Here is a 19,076-nt window from a genome sequence, read left to right on the forward strand (position 1 = left end):
GTTGTAAATCTATATATCAGGGTTCAGAAATATCTGTCATTATAAAATGTGTGAGCACATTAATTTTAGCAGCATGACTGTAGGTGCCTGTGAACCTCATGGCAGTCTCAGAAACATTAATGCCAGATCCCAGAACTCCATTTTTGTCAAGAGGTTATTGGGACTGCACCAATTTTCCCACGACCCAAAATCGTCTGCCGTTTTTTTTTGTCAGGTTTTCAGAGCTGTCATTCATGAGCTGAGGCGGTGATCAACAATCAGCTGCAACTCCCAAAGCAATACCAGAATGTATTTCAGCATTCACCTCTTTCACCACTGTCATATTAGATCTATCCTTTTTGCTCTGAAAAGGAAATTCCACAGTTTATTTAAAACAATTTCATGGAATTCCAAGTCCTTAACCTTTGACCAGAATGTAGATATTTTAAGGTATATCCTTGCTGTCTGGCTCGGGCTAATGCCCTCTACAGTGAGGTGGAATGGCACATAAGCTCCCATTAATACAGGAATGAGTTGAATTTAGCTCTGTCTGCCTGCATGGCTGTCCTGGCCAGCCCCCTGGCTTTCCATGAAGTGTGGGGTGCAACACTAACTGAAAAGCTCTGCGCTCTGCATGCCACACCCTCCTGACACCCTTAGCGCTCTCCTTTGTTCTCTAACTATAGCCACAGTCATGCCAAGGCCCCCTGACTTAAATATTCCACTATAAAACAAGTGATAATGAACATGAAAAGCACCCAGTGCTGTTAGTTGACTGACCTGCTAAGCACATGTAGCCATGTGCCTACACATACACCGTCTGCTGGACATGTATTGTATGCATGCATAATCATACTTTGAAGGTTCATGCACACTTGTGTAGCACAGGTGCTCGGTGTGGTAACTCGGTCTACACACACCCCACCCCCTCCTCGGTTTGTATATACAGTCTGACTGTAGGGTCCAAAGGGAAAGTGTGGAGAGAGGGGATGAGATGTGTAGAGACCTGGGAGTGGAAAATGATTGATCCATTTTAAGGGTCCTATAAATCCACCAGCTGATGTGGGTATAAAAGGGAGCATGCATTTCTTTCCTACCTGGCAACCCATCTCTGCATCACAACAAGGATATTTTTACAGTCCGTTCTACCGTAAGACCTTGAAAAACCTTTTACATGTGAGGTATGGATGGATAAGGTAATAACCTCCCATCACTTGTCCTTCACTGTACTTCAATTATGGATCAGGAGTTTCTTACTGTACTATGAGGGTACTGTTCCGGTGCGTTTGACAGCAGTTTCTACACAGGGAGGGTCCATGTAAAGCTGGCTTGTCTCTGGAGCTCCCTGGAGTGCCAGCCAACCAAGCACCTTTGACCAGGAGTGAGCCCCCCTAGGCCTTTGCACAGACAACACATACACCTCTGTGTGGAACCCCCCCTCTGTCCCTGGAGTGAGATGAGCCCACCATGTTCCCTACTTGAGCTGTTCCCTCAACAACTCTGGACCAATTCTATTACACACACACACACATATATCTATATGTGTGTGTGTGTACATATGTATATGTATATATATATGTATATATGTAAGGGGTTGTCTATCTCTAGACAGACGTTGCTCAGTTTTTTTTAGTTTTTCGAAATTCTCTGGCCCACCCAAGAGGAAAGAGGAGGAGGTCGGGGGGAGGGGACGGAGGCCTTGCAGGAACAAAGCCTTATTTCAAACTTGCCGAAAACAGGGGTCTTTATGCTGTGATGCTGGGGCCCCCTCCTATGTAGGGAGATGTTATCGCAAAGATGCAATATCCACCTCAGCATTGGGCCGTGGGGGCAGCTGCATAGGCCTCCAGTGTTACACTAAGTACCCTGGGGCACTGACCTCACTAATGAAGTCTCCCTTGGCTGCTGCGAGTCACTACTGTACCCTCCTTTGTCTTTCACACGGGGATCTCTCACTCTATTTGTTTGTCTTCCTTTTTGTCAGCCTGCCTGGCTGGCTGCTAAAACACCCGTGTATAACTGACCATTGGTCATATTTAGACAGTATACACTGATGTCTAACTGATATGCCTTACTGTTTATTCTCTGCATGTTGTGTTTATTTTGTCTACATCTTGAATTGTTTAATATTCCCCTCAGTTTGAATGAGAGTTGTAATCAGGCCTTAAAACTTAGGCCCGATAAGGCCCAAGCCTGACAGGTACATTGTGATTGACATCTTTTTAAAAGCCAGAAACCTATTTACAGGCCAACATTATTTAAATACGCACATGCACACAGCCCTTTTGCCTTTTGTCAAAAATGAGTAATTTATACATTTTTTAACATAATCTGTTAATGATTAATGTAGTCTTGGAAGTTGGAACAAATAAATAAAATAGGTTCTCCGCTCACGCTATTCAAAATGCATCACCTGACCGCTGATTGCGCAACCTAGAGCACAAAAAGTTTAAAATGATAGAAACTAAGCCCAAAAGCAGCAGGACATAGCGGTATATAATATACAGCTCTGTTATGAATGTCTTTCTTTGCTGTTTCAGATACTTTCATGTGCCCACATCTTGCTTTGAAGTATCTCTGATTTACTGTCTTCGTCTCTTATCGACCATTTGAAATTAAAGCCTCCAAACTCATGTTGACTAATATGTGTAGGTACTCCATTAGAAGCTGAATATTTGATTTTGTGAGTACAAGAGTACAACTAAAGTAACTGCCCCACATTTGTATAAGAAGCCATTGGCCTGAACATAGTATTTCTTCTTTTTTTGTGATAATAAAAACAACCAAATCATAGCAATTCATTACTGGACTCTCCTTCAGCTTGTAGATGCTTATTGTCTTTTTCTTGACCACGTTATGCCTTTCGGTGTCACAAGGAGGGTGCTGGAGCCTATCCCAGCTGCATGTGGGTGAAGGCAGCGTACACCCTTGACGGTCGCCAGCTCATGGCAGGGCCCTATGTGAGCAATTTGGGGTTTGGTACCTTGCTTTAGAGTGCCTGAGCAGTGCTCTGAAGTTGTTCTCGCCCCTCCTCCTATCAGAACACTCCCCAACTTTTTTCCACATTGGGTTTCGAACAGAGAACCCTCCGTTTCTCAGTTCCCTACATGCTACGCTACCACCGCCCCACTTATTGAAGCTATATAAACCATATATCCAAAATGAATAATAATAAGATAGTATATAGAACCTTTGACCAGGAGTGAGCCGCCCCCTAAGTCCTTGGCCATACAATACACACACCTCTGTGTGGAACCCTCCTGTGTCTCTGGTGTGAGATGAGCTGACCATGTTCCCTAATAGAGCTGACTGTTCCCTCAACAACTCTGGACAACTTCTGTTTCTGTGTGTATACGTGTCTGTTTATATGTGTATATATGTATGTATTGTTTTTCATAAATTTTTTAAAGCATGTGTCAAAAGAGAGCTTTGAAATTTACTTTAAGCTGACACAATTTATGTCCAATTTATAGACGTTGCATTGCAATATATAATGGAGGTTAATTTTGTTAAATAGAGTGGGCAGTCACGCGAAATCATTTCACAAGTTTTTTCATTATAAAACATCTCAGCGATAAACTTCAGACCTAATCAATCAACTATTTTGAGAAAGATGCGGTTTAATGACAGTTAAATAAAGACATCTATTCAATGTGATGAATTTTAAAACAATCCTTGTAATGCTCCAGAGCCATTACTTAGCATTGAATTCACCAGTCAATCAGAGGGGCGTGGCACTTCTTTGTGATGCTGAGCAAAGTGAGCAAGTCTCTCGCTGCAATTTGATAATGCCCAGTCTCGAGAGAGCCAAAGTGGAAAGTTTGCTTTAGCACCCGCTGTTTTAGAAGATGAAAGAGCTTTGGGGTGACATGGGTCTGTTGATGGGGGACGGGGGGGAGCACTGAGCTCTTTATCCTGTCTGGCGTGCTGTGGCTGGGTTCGACCCACATCAGCTGTCCGCTTTGCTCCAGCTGCCAATTGTAGTGGAGTCCAAAGCTGGTCTGTCTGCTCATGGATTACTTCATTCCCTTTTGCTCACAGTATAAACCCCCACCAACCCCAACCAAAAGCCCTCACCTGAGCACTCCTACAGTTCTCTGGGCTGCAGTTATAAACAGATGAAGGGGACCATCTGGAGCTTGTGCCGGGAGGGGCTGGACAATGGCTCTAGCGTTTAGGTGGGCTATTCTGGATTAGTTGGCGGCTGGTGGTTATTGATTCAATTTGAGATGCTTTTCTATCTGCGGGCCACCAAAGGCGAGTGCACATGTTAGCTTCCTGCAATAGGCCCTAATCCCTGTTGGTTTTAAATGTAGTATGCCTTTGGTGTTGGAGGAGATGTCCCGAATGTTTGCACTACTGCAGAGGAGGCATCTGTCATTGTGTGTGTTTGGGTGAGCCGACACCGGGATCAGAGAGCTCAGCATGCTGACTGCAGGTTTTTACTTCAGGCTCATAGCTGGAGTAGAGTCCGCCTACTTATGGTATACACCATTGGTAGTAGGCACGGCTCTAAAGGAGAGCCATTAAGGGAACATGACAGATGTTTTATATCTCCATGTTCAATGTTTTCCTGAAGAATCAAATGATCTACGACCTTCTTTTATCTACAGAAATTTGTGGAGTGAAATGAGTGGATGATAGTGACAGGCAAAAGAAGAGAGGACTAAAGGGTAAAGAAAGGAGCAACAGAACCTGATGGAGAATGAAAGAGTGATTCAGCTCTTTTCTTCTCCCCTGCCTCACATATGGGTTTATTGTGAGATTGTCATTTGTCATTGGTGGTGCGTCGGTCTTCCTGTCCTGCAACAGCCAGGTACCAATCATGCACGGCCAGATGGAGCGGCCATCAACTCAAATAGACCCGGGACGGGGCAGAACCAAGGCCAGCATCCCACGTTTGATGTCACTCCCTTGGGCCTCATCTGCTCTGTCACCTCCTGCATGGTGCTGACAGATGGAACTTCTAGACACTAACCCACCAGGGACACTGATACAGAGGCATGAAACAGAAGGAGGCATGAGTGTGAAACATGAATGACTTCTGAATGGGAGTCCATGTATGATACAGCATCTCACCATGTCAACCTTTCATCGTGCACAATACATGCCTCGAGTTTCACGTACCTTCCTGTATTAGTCAATTACACATTTTCACTTAAAAGAGCAGGAGTAGGAGATGTAATTAAAGCCGAAAGCTGCCTGCCCTATATTCCAGGTACATATGTCACTCCTGTTGTACTGTTGCTTCTTTGGCCATCTATTTTCAAATGACCTAAATAAGACAAAGACGCACAGAACGCACTACTTTTAGTTTGGTATTGCATGAGGTACTAAATGACTTGCCTCTACTTCTGTCTTGTATTTTTAGCATTGCTTTAGTCATGTGTCTATGAAGTGTGTAAAACTGAATATTCTGGATTCTTTCGACCATCAAAATCTATCTGACACTGTAGTTACTGCATGATGCTAATTATTATTATTATTATTATTATTTAGAGTCAACAGTTCTACTGGGAACCACTAGAGGCTGACAAACTGCTTTTACCATCACCTTGACTGTTCCGCAGCAGAGCCACAGATGTATAGCAATTAATAAACTAGTGCATAGAAAACATCATTTTCTATTTGGTAAGACATATTGCTATCACTTCATAAATGTGCTGTTGAATAGCTCTGAGAAATCCTTTAGCTTTTTAGTTTACTTCAGGTGCTCGTGATAATTACAAAGATTACCTGGATTGAAAAACAGAGGATGAGAAGTCATGTGCATAAACCCTCAATAAAGTATTTACACTTAATAGCTGCCAGAAGACAAAACTGAACATTGCATTTACTACCTCTGAACACATCAAAAGACAAGTGACTTTTTCTATTGTTTTGTTTATCCATCTGTAGATTAGAACTTTTATTGGTCTATAGATTTAGTTCTCAGTTTACCCAATCAGGATACTGTTTCATTTTACATTACTTATTTAAAAATAATATAAAATAAGTGTGTCTGTACATTTTTGTCCTTTTTTTAACTTGTAATTTTATATTTCCATATGTACCTGTATTAACTGTAACATATGTTCACTATTTCCATGTGGACAGCAGTCTGACTGTGATTGACAGTCACATACACGTTGTACGCTAAACGTACTTGATCAAATTTCTTATTAGGTTAGTTGTGTTTTTAATAAGCAGAGGGTGAATCAGAAATGTGCAGGAGGAATTACAGAGCAATCAGCAGTCACTGAGCAGATATTATATTTCTGACTAAGTGCCTGTCAGGCTGTGGTGTAGGCGCCTTCGTAGGATCCACGATGACACTATTGGTATGTCATGGTTTTGACGTACTAGCAGAATTCAACCTCAAGCATTGCAATTGATATGCACCACAGAATTTATCAGGATTAATTTGCGGAGAATTATTTAAAACCTTCTTGTGTGATGTCAGATTAAACCTTGTAGCTGTTCATGTTAGGATACATCAGATACATCTAAATTTGTATTTGTGGCCTTCTCCTGTGAATTATGTCTTGTATTTTTTTAATTTTCCATTGCTGCTGCAGCTCCTGTGGAATGTAGGGCACTTATGAGCAGTAGTCATTGTAGTCTCATTCCAGAAGCTACATTCAGTAGCTGTGTGTGTGTGTGTGTGTGTGGTGTGTGTGTGTGTGTGTGTGTGTGTGTGTGTGTGTGTGTGGTGGGGGGGTTGGGGGCACTTTCAACAGCTGTTGAAAGTTACACTCTTATTTTTGCTTTTTGATAATTGCCTAATGCTATTAAACGTTTTGGTCTGTTAGGAAGTTTGCAAGCTCAGTGTTATCTTTTCCTCTCATCTAATGGGAAAACCCTTATCATTTACCGCCACTTTCTTGTATTTTTCTTTACTCCAATCTTTTAGATGAACCAGAGAACACAGTGAGATTGACATTTTGCACTACATCATCTAAATTCCATGGCATTTTTTTCCTGAAATGTCTTAATTCTTTGGTTATTGTGGTTGCTAGCAAAAAAAGGGAATGATAATAAAATAAAAACCCTGTACAATGTTCTGGCAGCTTGCATTTAATGGTATTCCAGTGATGATGCAAGAGTAGGCTTGGATGCACTGCTCCTACCCCTTCTACTCTTTCTGTCTTGGTCTCATTCTTTCCTCTCAACAACCCCCTCCCTTCAGAACTGACATGGCAGCCACCAGGTCGAGACCAAGCTGGGGATTCTGAGGTGGCGCCCAGACTCGGATTATTTACAAGAGCTGCAGTGCTATAGAGACTGTGGTATTTCTTCTTTCAAATGCTTGGAATGGAAACACTTGTTATAGTGAGCAGAAAATGACTCTATCTGACACTCTTGCATTTTGGTTTTTCTGCAGATTTTACACGTTTGTGTGTGCATGTTGGTGTGTCTCTTTCAAGTCACTGTGAGTTAGGGTAACATTGAAACGGGAAACCTTTCTAAATGCTGTCAACTTAGCTAGATTGGATGGTAAACAAGTCCCTACCAGATCTCCCTGGAATGTCTGAGAATCACTCTTCTACCCTCTGGTGGCAAAACAATTTGTTTTTTAATCTCTCTTAATGGGCAAGAAATCTGAGCCTGTGTGCTTTTAGAGGAAATGGGAAGTGAGCAATGGTTGTAGCATTCAGATAGAGGAAACCACATAGATGAACCCCGACATTGATGCCATGTTCTGCATGCCCAGAATAGCCAGCCGGTCACGGGTGTCTCAGTACAAACAAACACTGTAAATTAGAAGGCTCCATGTTGCAAAACTGTTATGAAGTGAATTGGGGGTGAGATAAGGTTGACAGGATCTAAAAAAAAAAAAAAAAAAATGTGTGGTGCTGGGGGGGTTAAGGATTATAGGATTTCAAGTTTGGGGGAATGTTTGAGGTACAGTACTGCGATATCTTCAGCGATTAAGGTTGTCTGTTTTGTCTATCAACATCCGTACACCGATGCCAAAAAATGAAAACCTGCAGAAACAATTAGATGAAAAGAGAGAGATGGGAAAACATCCGTATGAGTTGCAGTGGTCGGGGCAACTGTTGGCCCCCCTGGAGCAAAGAAGACATGGCATGATTGGGGAGGGGATAAGACAGCAAAGAGAGGAAAGCCTTGGCAACAGTCAGGGGTTAGGTAAGGGTATGTTATGACATGGAAATCCCAGCTTGTTGGTCATGCTGGCCTGTGTGGGTCTTTGAGTGGCAGTAAGGCCTTGGAGCCTGGCCACCTCCTACCTGGCACTGGTTGCAGCCCGGATTCAAGGAATCAACCTGTCACTGACTCCATTGCCTGAAACCAACCAAATACCGTGGGAAAGATGAGGTGTTACACAGGGGATGCTGCTGTCTTCATTCCCTCCCTCCTTCCCCATTGCTCTCGTTCATCAGCCCTCAACATTTTCCTCTTGTGTCAGCACGGAATCAAACACCCTCCCTTTCTGTCACTGATGTCCTCAACTTGCAAACTTGAAGAAAACCATGTGGCTTGTTTATTTGTTTGCCACGTGAACAATTAAAAGTCTCAAGCTCAGCTTTACATCCTTGAAAGAGGCCCTCAACAGCTCGTTAACCACACAACAGAAACCAGTTCTTCCCTGCTATTTCTAATGATACATGGACCTTGTTTATATGGTTTCTGGAACACTACAGGGCACATTATCATGTTTAAATTCTTTCTGTGGAGATAAGTTAAAAAAAATTCTGTCTTTGCCTCATTTCATTTTAGAAAGAGTTGGAGCTACTCTGCACTTGTAACAACCAATATTGTGGTTACCATGGCAACCAAAGACTTTGCAGACCAAAGATAGTGAACATTATTTTTAACTTTGACATTTTTCAGAGGCATTATACACTACAAGATACAAGACCTCACATCACTACTCAGACATGAAGACTGCTTTCAATGTTTTTATTTTATGTCTTTATTTCATACCATCATTGTCTTCTTCTCAACACATCATGTAAACACAGCCTGACATTTTTATTAAATGCGTGTATCCAAAGGATTTACCTGGGGGGCGGTTATGACTAAGCAGTGTCTGTTCGCAAAGCCTCTCTAGGGTGAGGGAACAGAGCTGGAGACACCTGCAAGCCATTGGGATACAAACTGGTCTGGCCACAAAAATGAACCTCTGGTCGCTGTGGGTTAATTCATTCATACTTTTTCTGCTTCCCCGTATGGACAAGCCAAACCTCACTGGACGAATCGGTGTTCCTCGTAAACAAGCCACAACTGCACAATGGCGCCCCTGACTCCAGGAAAACTGCAAAATGGTGGTGCAGTGAGAAAATAAATGAGCAGGGAAGAGAAAAGAAGGAATGCAACTCTCCAGAGTTAACGTGCTGATCAGAAACCCAGTGAGCAATGTACATTAAAAAGAAATCTAAAGGAAGCCACAACAAATGGAATGCAAATGGAAGAGGGAGGAACCTGCTTTCAGTCTCTGGAGTTTCAGCCTTAATACATTTATTATTGTGAGCTTGTAAGATTCCCATTAGCCACTTGTTTTCATCACATTTATAGGAAAATGAAAAATACGTACCCCATATCATTGCGTTTTAGTCCTCAAGCTGTGTGGTGATTGCACACAAAAGCTGCAGGAACCTTAAAGGCTAATGCATTCAGATTACAAGCAATTACACTTTATTACCATTTTGCAGGGGAAGTGGGGCTCATTTACAGTTTTTTGTTTTTTTTAGTAACTGTCTTATAGCCAAAAAGAAAGGTTTTTGTTGTTTGAGCACTGAAAATGGAGGAAACATTAAGAACTCATTTCCCCTCTAGTAGAGATAAAAAATGGGCTCTAATCTAAACACCTAATTTCTAATGATCTTAATATGTGAGATGTTGTCTTTTGGATTACCAGATATGGAATCCGTGCTATAGTCTCATGAAAACAGTTTAAATTAATTATGTTCAAGACCTTTAAACTGCACGCATCCATTGAGACCTGGAACTGTTAGTTCTAAATAAAAATGGCTGACATGAAGATGTAGCAAAATGTTCTTGGCTTTAGTTTATACTCCTTATACAGCCTTTTTAACTTTTCTTTGATGTAGCAGAAAACAGTAGAACATGTTTGCTTATTGTTTGCAGTAGAGTCCTTATTCTATATAGTCCTAGTGTAAATGAAATGACGTCAGTATTGTTCTGTGCTATTTACGCAGTAGAGTTGCCCTATTATGCATTAGAATTTGGGAAATCTTAATATTACTCTGACCTAATTTACTGTAAAACAACAGCTTTTGAGGGGCTGAGACACGTTTCTCTGACTGTTGACTGTTGTGTTCCTCGTGCACGTTTACATTGCATTACAAGACCAAATAAGGCCACTTTAGTGGAGGAATTTGGTGTGGAGTCCAGTCTGACATAAAATTCTGACAAGTAAGGCCAGCTACCCCAGCTTGGCCAGAAAAATGTTAAATGATACCATTACTTGCTCACTAATAGTCATTAATGTCAAGAGCCTTCCAGTGAAACTGCAGCAAGTGTGAAGTGCCAGAGATTTGTTTTACAGCGCTGATCCTTTCACCCCATTTCATTGTTGTTGTTTTGCAGTGGGAGATACTGGAGGTGTGGAGTTTGGCCAGGAAGAGGGGGCAACTGGGGTTATTTGATAGCTTCATTTTTGCCACACACCACATTTGTGCATGGCCGCCTACTACTCGCACACTACTCTTTGTTTGTTTGTATATACTATATACTTGTGTGTGTGTGTGTGTGTGTGTGTGTGTGTGTGTGTGTGTGTGTGTGTGCGTGTGCATGCGTGTGAGAAATAGAAATAGAGAGCAAGAGTGTAAAGAGAGCTCAGTGTTTGGACCACCCTGTGTGTTGGGCTGAATGACAGCACGGGCCCCAAGACTCTAGCAGTAGGTGTGCGTAGGTGTGTGTGTGTGTGTGTGTGTGTGTGCAAAAGCACATACAGTATTCAGAAAAGAGTCTGCGAGCTCATTTTTCAACATGTTTTCTACTCTATTAATGTTTCATGACCAAATCCATATCACGCTCCAAAGTAAACATGCTGTATTAAATTGAAATAAATCACTCTCGGACCGGTAGAGAACACACACTCATTCTGGGATAACACTGAAGCACTCAGCAGCATCTGGTGCAGGGTGTTTTGAGCCTATCCCTCACCCCATTTTTCTTAACACCTGATTCGAAAAGACAAGTTAAATATATGGTGGTGTTTTATAATAATATTTTCTATTTTCATGAAGCAGGAGAAGATCATACATGCAGTGATGACATGAAGCTGAATTGAAAGGAATTGTTACTAATTTCAGGCTGCTTGGAGTCTAATTTGCCATTAGATTCCAATTATTTTCCTTATTAAAATGTTACGCACATAATGAATAGAGACACGGGTCCAGTCGAGTGCAGTTCAGCAGTGTGTATTCAGGCCTCCAGTCAGAAACTCAAACTCACTCAGGCTGTAATGATGTCATTTTCAAATCAAAGGTTTGTTTTTCTTCTGGGCAGTTCTCATTAGTTGACCTCATACTATCATGTAGAGCGCACAGTCACACTCATGTTTATGCTACTGTATAAGCATAATAAAAGTTTACAGACACATGTTGACTTTTTCCATGTATAATTGCGCAGGATTTTTATTGTGACATTTGCCAGGTAGCTTTTATGTTTTAATTCTAAGGAAAACTGATTATTTTTCATTGCAGTCTTTTGGTTGGGGATCTGAACATTTCAGCAGGAACCTCACAATCTGCCCAATTCCGATCCTCCTAATTCCAATATCCCCCCCAGTTTCCATAATGTGTTTCTTACCGATCACTTTAACCTCATCTGGGACTATGCTTCGCTTTTTTGCAGAGAGGGGATTCATGCTATCCAAATATTGTCGTCAGATATTGAGTTTGCACACACGCCTGAGTGGTGACTGATTTCATGGACCTGTTAGAATTATTCAACTTAACCCGTGCTTACTGCATGGCAGTCCGTTGAATTTTCAATTCAACTTCTGCCAGTGAGTTTTTAGAGCTTTTAACAACTGCTGTTTTAACAATCTTTGACCCTGGCGGCAACACAGAAAAGTGGGTCTCCCATTTTAATTGGCCCTGTCAAAGTAATTTAAGCTCTATTACTCTTTGTAAAAAATAATATTTGAAAAAATTGACCATAGCTTAGCAAGCATGGAAAAACTATTTTTCTTACATATCTTAATAGAGTGCAGGAGGTTGCAACAGAAGTGGAAAATATCCAGGCTGGCTGCAGGTATTTCATCAATCCCGACAAGGCAAAAACCGAACCATATCAGAAAGCAGTGAAAGAAGCCAGAGGTTTGTTCTATTGTAATCTATTTTTACCAATTGCTCAAATCTCGGGATTTAAAAAAGAAGAAAAAAACATGCTGGGGGTGCAATCTTTTAAAAGCCAGACCTCGACCCCTCACCAAAAAGGTCACCTTTAAAGTCATAAATAAGCTTGTTATTAGCTGTCAGAAGAGCAAGTTTAATTTAGATTTTTCCAGTTCTGAGTGCAGCCTGAGACTCAACGTGCGACTCACCACCCAAAAGTGGCCCCATTTCCATTGAGTTGTGCTACTCTAAATTTGAACGGGATTTTTTGTTTATTGACACGACGTTCCAGCTATTCACACATTTCTTAACAGTAGGCGGCAACAATGTTAACATGCACCCAGCATTTAGTAGAGAAGCACCGCAAAGATTGTTTATTATATGCTAATAAAGCAGGTTGAGACAGAAGTGCAACACTCAATAAATGAAATATGAATTTGAGCATACAAACGGTTGCAGAAGAAACTGACTTTTTCCATGGTTGTCATAGATACAGCGAGTGAGTATTATTAGCTAAAGCTATATAATTTGAGTCTTTTGGGAAATACTTCTCAGCAGTGGCTCATTTTATGTCTGTTACACAAGACATCAGCTGAGTCACTGTAGGTGAAACTGGCTCTTACCGCAACACTCTGATTGTTATGTGAGTCTTGTGATTAATGCTGAGTCAGTCATTTTTGAGGACGGTGTTATGTATTCAGTGAGGGGGATTTTATCTAAAGCCTCTTTTCTAATGTCATTTTGGCCCATGAAAGCACTAAATCTCTTATAAAAGTCTAAGGTTACTTAAGTATTATGCATGTTGTAACTGCAGCTGATTGAATGTTAATATTTTGGGCTGTTCCGTATGTACCCGCTGTTGCAGGCTTGTTACAGATGCAGCATTATGTTTTGAACCTTGTGTAACCAAAGATGCACCTTTTACTATTCATAATAATGCTCTTAATTAAGTCTAGAAGGTAATATTTCTCTCTCACCATTGCCTTCCGGGGTCATGGGGAGGGTACACAATGGGCGAAGGTGGGGTCCACCCCTGGATGAGTCAGCAGTTCATCACAGAATGTTTTTAGACCACACGTGGTGTCATTTGCCTCATGTTGACCTTCCTACGTGGGTGAAATGATTGTCACTCTATTGTTATGCACATGTACCTTTTGCGTAGACTCAAAAAAGATTGATGCTGTTGTTCATGTCAGACTTGAGTTTTCATTTGCACTGGTCACTTTTAAAGCTCTTATCGGTCCCCCCCCAGTTATGTTAGTGAAGAGTTGACCCCAATATGAGCCTTTGAGCATGGTTGTTTCTAAGCTGAGTTTGAAGCAAGGTGACTGGGTATTTGGGGTCAGGACCCCTCAACTTTAGCAGCCTGCCAGAGGAGATAAGGCTGGCGAAGTCAGTGAATTCTTTGTAGTCTCTTCTTAAAATCCACTTTTACTGACGAGCTTTTGACTTATAGACAGAGTTCAAGTGTGGTCAACATTTAGAAAAACTTCACTTCCAAGTCCACACAGACCAACTAACACAGACCCATTACCACTGATCTCTTCCATGCACGCCTGGATAGGAAATACAGGTTGGAAACTTTCGTGCACCAAAGCTGGAATTGTCTACAGTTTCAGTGCTGTTACTATGACGTCATTAGATACAAAGACTTCCAAAACAAATGTTTTTATCTGGCAGATATCATGAGAAGGAACATTATTCAAACATGTTTTAAAGTGAGTAGTTTATTCCATCTTAATTCCATCTGTTCCTGTGTTTGATGGTCAAAATAGAATCTGTATTGTTAGTGTGAGTGAATTTGATTTTATAATGTCACAAACAAAGTGTAAAATCTTAAAAAATGAGTCTGATTCCATGAATTGATAAAGCAGATGATCAAATTTTAACTGACAAAGTGAGGCCAGATGACAAAGTGGGGCCTATTACCCAATTATTACCCAACTCCTGATAAAGTACATAATGTACGTTCTTACTTTTCGATGTTCTGAAAAGATTAAACTGGTATTATATAATAAAAAAATATGAACTAAATAACAAGAAGAAAGCTAGGTGACTTGCTCTTTTATAAAATACTTTCAGCATCAATACAAGGTCAGATGCGCAGCCTGGTTTGATTGACAGCTGCAGGAGCAGAAAGACAAGTAACTGACAGCAAAGCAAGATTTCCTGATAGTAATAAAAACATTAATTTCCAAACGTGGTCCATCACTTAAAATACAACAGCATGATTGGGTTAGTATTTTACAGTACTGGGTAAAATTCAAAGCTAATTAACTAATGGCAATACTGGAATATGGAAATGTTATAATATTTATTTTATAATGACATTCAGTGACTGGTGTAACCAAATCATCACCAAATTTCAGAACCAATGCCTTATTTTTATTCCTAAAAGTTAGCTTGATATTCTAATATATTATTGTAATGGATTATTTCTTAAAGCTCTTTGTTTGTTCATCAGCATGTTTGCTTTTTCTACTGTAACTTCAAAGATTCTACGGTCTTTTCAGGTTTTCTTTCAACTACTGAAATGAAAAATTTGCAGTTTTTCATGTTTTTTTTTCGCCCTACCTGTTTGTCATAATTTTTTCTAGCACAGACGTGCACGGCTCGCACAACCCAGCACATACAGGTTTCTTTGTAGACAATCCAAGTGCTTGGCTGGATGATAGTATGAAAAGCCCACCCATCTCAAAGGATTCCAGGCCCCTTTCACAATGTGACTTTTTTATTATTACAAGTTGCATTTAGTGTCAGACTTGAGTTATTTCTCAATACAGTGCTCTTCCAAGATCTAATGGGCAATTATCTGCAGAGAAGTTAATGGGTGTCCCATTTCACTAAGTCCCCAGTTATTTATGTCAATGAGCGCCATTGTGTGGAAACGTGGCAGGCTCGTGCTAACCGCTCGCCTTGTTTAGATTTTCTCTATGGAATCCCACACCCATTGTAAGCCAGAACTAACCACAGGATCTGTGTGCGTGTGCATGTGTCTGAATGTGGGTTATCCACGTGCATCCACTCTTAAGATTTACAATACTCAACTGCAAGTTTATGTCAGCCTATAGACCAAAGTGAGATATATAGTACAGAAATGCAAAGACATGATGAGTGTCCAGACTCATGCACACAATTGCCCCAGTATGCATGGACCAATATAAAGACACACACACACACATACCTAAGTAACACAAAATACACAGACACAGTCATAGAAGCAGACACATGTAGCTAGAGACGCAGCCACACATGCAGTTATGCCCCATTCATGCACACAGATCCAAGGACCCACCAACAGAATCAACCCCCACAGTCTCAGGCTCGGTGACATCATGGCTTGGATGACAGCACGTCTTCCAGCCTTATTAGTCTGATTGTAGGTGGCTCCGCCACAGCGATTTATGGGTAAATATCCATAGTCCCTCTCTGCTGGGTTGATTTATGAGCTATGTTTTGCTGCTTTTAGTCCTGAGACCACAGGGCGTGGGAGGGGGAATCCTATACAAATAACGTTGTTAAAGTGGAGACAGCGAGCCATGGGGAGAAGGCAGCCACCCTCTCACTCTGTCATCACCCAAAGATGCTGAAAACTTTTGATTGGACAGTAAAATGAGGAAGCACCTAAATAAAACCCTCTCTTACCATCATCTTTTTGTTCTCACTTCCTGTAAACAATGACCCATTAAAGTAACAACTTTTCACCAGTGTTTCTTTTGGCTGTGCACTCTTTCTTTCCATTTTCATTCCTTCCATTTCTTATTGATGTAATAAATCTGTCTTTTTGTTATTCCTTGCCATTTGTTTTTATTTTCTCTTGTCTTTCGTCTCAGTAGTGTTTAAGTTTTTAAGGGCCTATTAATTCTAGCTAACGCCACAGTGGAAAGTGTGTTAGCATAAGAAAGTAAAAAAGAAGAATAACGTGCTTTTCACATCACCCTTCCCTAATGTTGTTTTCTCACAATGTGCACGATATGTAGTGGTTGCTGTTCAAATTGTTTAAATAAGGGATTTTTGATAATAAAAGCTATTGTTGTTATTGTTATCAGTATGAGTAATATGAAGGTACATTTTCTAGAGAAAGTTAGTATAAAAATTGCAGGAGTGAATTCAGTTGGGGAGAAGCAGCATTTCTCTTCTTGTGAGCTCAATACAGTATGAAAAGATTCATCAAAAAAGAAAAGAAAACTGAGGACTGTTTCCTTCAGCTCCATTTACATTTTTTTGTATGCAGGGGTCCAAAAATGCACCAATGCTGGTGGTCTAATACAATGCAGTAAAAACGGAACTAGTCTGCCCTTTTGCAGCAGCTGATTCTCCAGTGATCTTTAGCATCGTAACAAACATTCAAGACATGTGGTGTTCTTTTGAGGGACTTTATTATTTGATCGTTGCCACTCAATTAAACAGCAACATTTCCGTGTGTGCTGTAATGTGGATGCTTCGTAACGAGCCTGAGAGGCTTACAAATGCACATTTGGTTTCCCCAGGAAGGCAGGCAGCCCAGGAGCCTAGCCTCAGCACGCCGAAAGGCCACCAGCAAAATGCTGAGAGCCCTTGAGGAGGATTTAAGGTGTTTGAGACTAAGGAGTTGCTGTACATGGATGCATGAGTTGTGTGGGTAATTGTGTTTCAGATATAATTAGAAAAGATCCTTGAGATTGATAGGAGCTGGGGCAACCTGCTGTGGCTCCTCAGCGGTGCATGCTGAGTGCTTTCATCTCCTCAAGCTTCAGACCCAGAAATTGACACATTATTTTTATTGATGCGGAAAGCAAGATTGTACAGAGGGGCACACAAGAGAGCCACGAGAAATGATGGGGGTTTTCGCTGTGTATCCTCTCTGAGCACGTTTGACATTTCTGATAGCAGTGAGTAATGTTACCCTATTCAACTTTGTGGGCCAATTACAGCGGATAGTGAGGTGGCAGAGATGTGTCTGCCCACACTGAGAACATGGAGTCACCAGCACCATACACACATGCGCTCCTTCTTTGAGTTTCTAATAATACCCAGAGTTATTCTAAAAGTCATCATCTGCTTAAGGCTTCATGACTGAAACAGTTTGTGTCACCACAATTTAGGCGTGTGGGTTGTTTCTCTTAAATAATAAAAGGCATTTTTCAGGCGGATGGAAAAAACAGACCAGGGTTTTGAGTTCATGCGAAGTATGAAGGGAAATTCTCGAAATGCCTGTTCGTACGGCAAATCCTCCAAATGATGCAGGTTTAAATGCTAAGTGTTGCACAAGCTGGAATCAGATTGGAGAAAACAAACAAGCGGAGCAACAGTTGCACCTGCTGGTCTCCATCCATCCTTTCCCCTCATCTGCATAACTGCTTCCCCTCCTCTGAACCTTTTTCTGTCATCTCCCGTCGATCATTTTCTTCAGGCTACTGTGCCTATAACGAGCCTTTCCTCTAACCACCCCCCATGACTCCCTCCTCTCCCGTCCTTTTTTTCTCTACTCTACTGTGCAGAATTGGAGAAGCTTATCGCCTAGCAACAACAATTAAAGTACAACAAGTCAGCGGAGGTAGCTGCCACCATCAGAATAAGCTTCACAAACCTTACTGTGACCGACGGATTTACGCTAGAGGAGAGGGAAAGAGTTAGGCAGGGACGGGGGTCACGGAGCTAAAGACCAGAAGTTGGACGTACAAACAAATTCAGTTTCAAAGAAGGCAAAAAAAAGGACGGGGGCTCGTGGAGTCACTTTTGTTAACTGTCTTCATTTGGCTGGACGCGACAGGTATGTGGGTCTGCTGGAACCGGTGGATGCAACATTCTGCCTGTGCTGTGGTGTTTTTGCTGCTATTGCATTGTTTTATAGTTCTGCCTGTAGCTGAGTCAGAAGTTACACACCTTAACTAGATATGTGCACTTTACAGTCAGGAGGGAATGCTTGGGCACGTATTGACACATCACACATGCAAACACTCACACGTATATGCGCAGGCACACTAACACTGTAACCTATGTCAGAAAATAAGTCTTATCATTCATGACGCGAAGGATGGAGGGAACTATTTTTAGTCGCTTCACATCGAAGCATTTTATTCAGTAATAATGTCAAGCAACAATTTATGTTCATTTAATTTTCATCAAATTGTCTGACATAATACAATCTAAAATCTAACGCAGAGGATTTCAGCGTCTGCTTTTTTCAGCATGATGCTGATGTGATGTGTTAGCGATGCGTTCTGTGGGCGCAGGTGGACGGAGGTGAAAGGGTGCTCGTGACAGTCTGCACGAACATTGTGATGGATGCTTATTAGAGGATGATGTACACAAGGAGAACTGTCCTCCAGGTCCCCTTGTGTACAGAGCGCTTACTTGACGACTAATTTTTAGCGTAACTGATGTATCGTTTAAAGACCGATCTGCACAGAAAACATGAATATACAAACACACACAGGATATGAGGCATGATGAAGCCACCCACAGACCAACAGGAATCCCTTTATGGTCATGTTACGCATTTATTTCAACATGACTGTATCAAAAAAACAATTTCTAATTATATGGATACTGCGGGACTGCTGCGAAGAGTTTAAGATCAATACTGCGCTGACAGCATTTGGTTTCAGCATCCCATAATAATCTAACAGTATGTCGAAGTGATGACACCAGAATCTGACTCTCAACCATTATCGCTTTTGGGAGCTTTAATGCAAACTGATGAATGCGTAACCAAGCAACTGCTAACGGGCTGTTTCTTAAAGTGAAATTATATGTCAGTATTGATTCATTTAATGTGTTTTTTCCCCAGAAAATAATAAGTAA

General features: G+C 41.3%; 1 protein-coding gene across 5 annotated transcripts in view; it reads left to right on the forward strand.

Annotated features, from left to right (window-relative positions):
* LOC130529956 (ankyrin-repeat and fibronectin type III domain-containing 1) overlaps positions 1-19,076 on the forward strand; it is a 91,661-nt gene that overhangs the window by 35,037 nt on the left and 37,548 nt on the right. Inside the window, exon 1 of one of the 5 annotated variants that reach the window (XM_057040727.1) lies at positions 17,739-18,042. The exons of the other annotated variants lie outside the window; for them this stretch is intronic. The gene's annotated coding sequence lies outside the window, so the exon portion shown is untranslated. Of the gene's footprint in view, positions 1-17,738; positions 18,043-19,076 lie in introns of those variants that run through there. 5 annotated transcript variants of the gene reach the window in all.

The sequence above is a fragment of the Takifugu flavidus genome, chromosome 1, assembly GCF_003711565.1.
Source record: "Takifugu flavidus isolate HTHZ2018 chromosome 1, ASM371156v2, whole genome shotgun sequence".
NCBI classification, from domain to species: domain Eukaryota; kingdom Metazoa; phylum Chordata; class Actinopteri; order Tetraodontiformes; family Tetraodontidae; genus Takifugu; species Takifugu flavidus.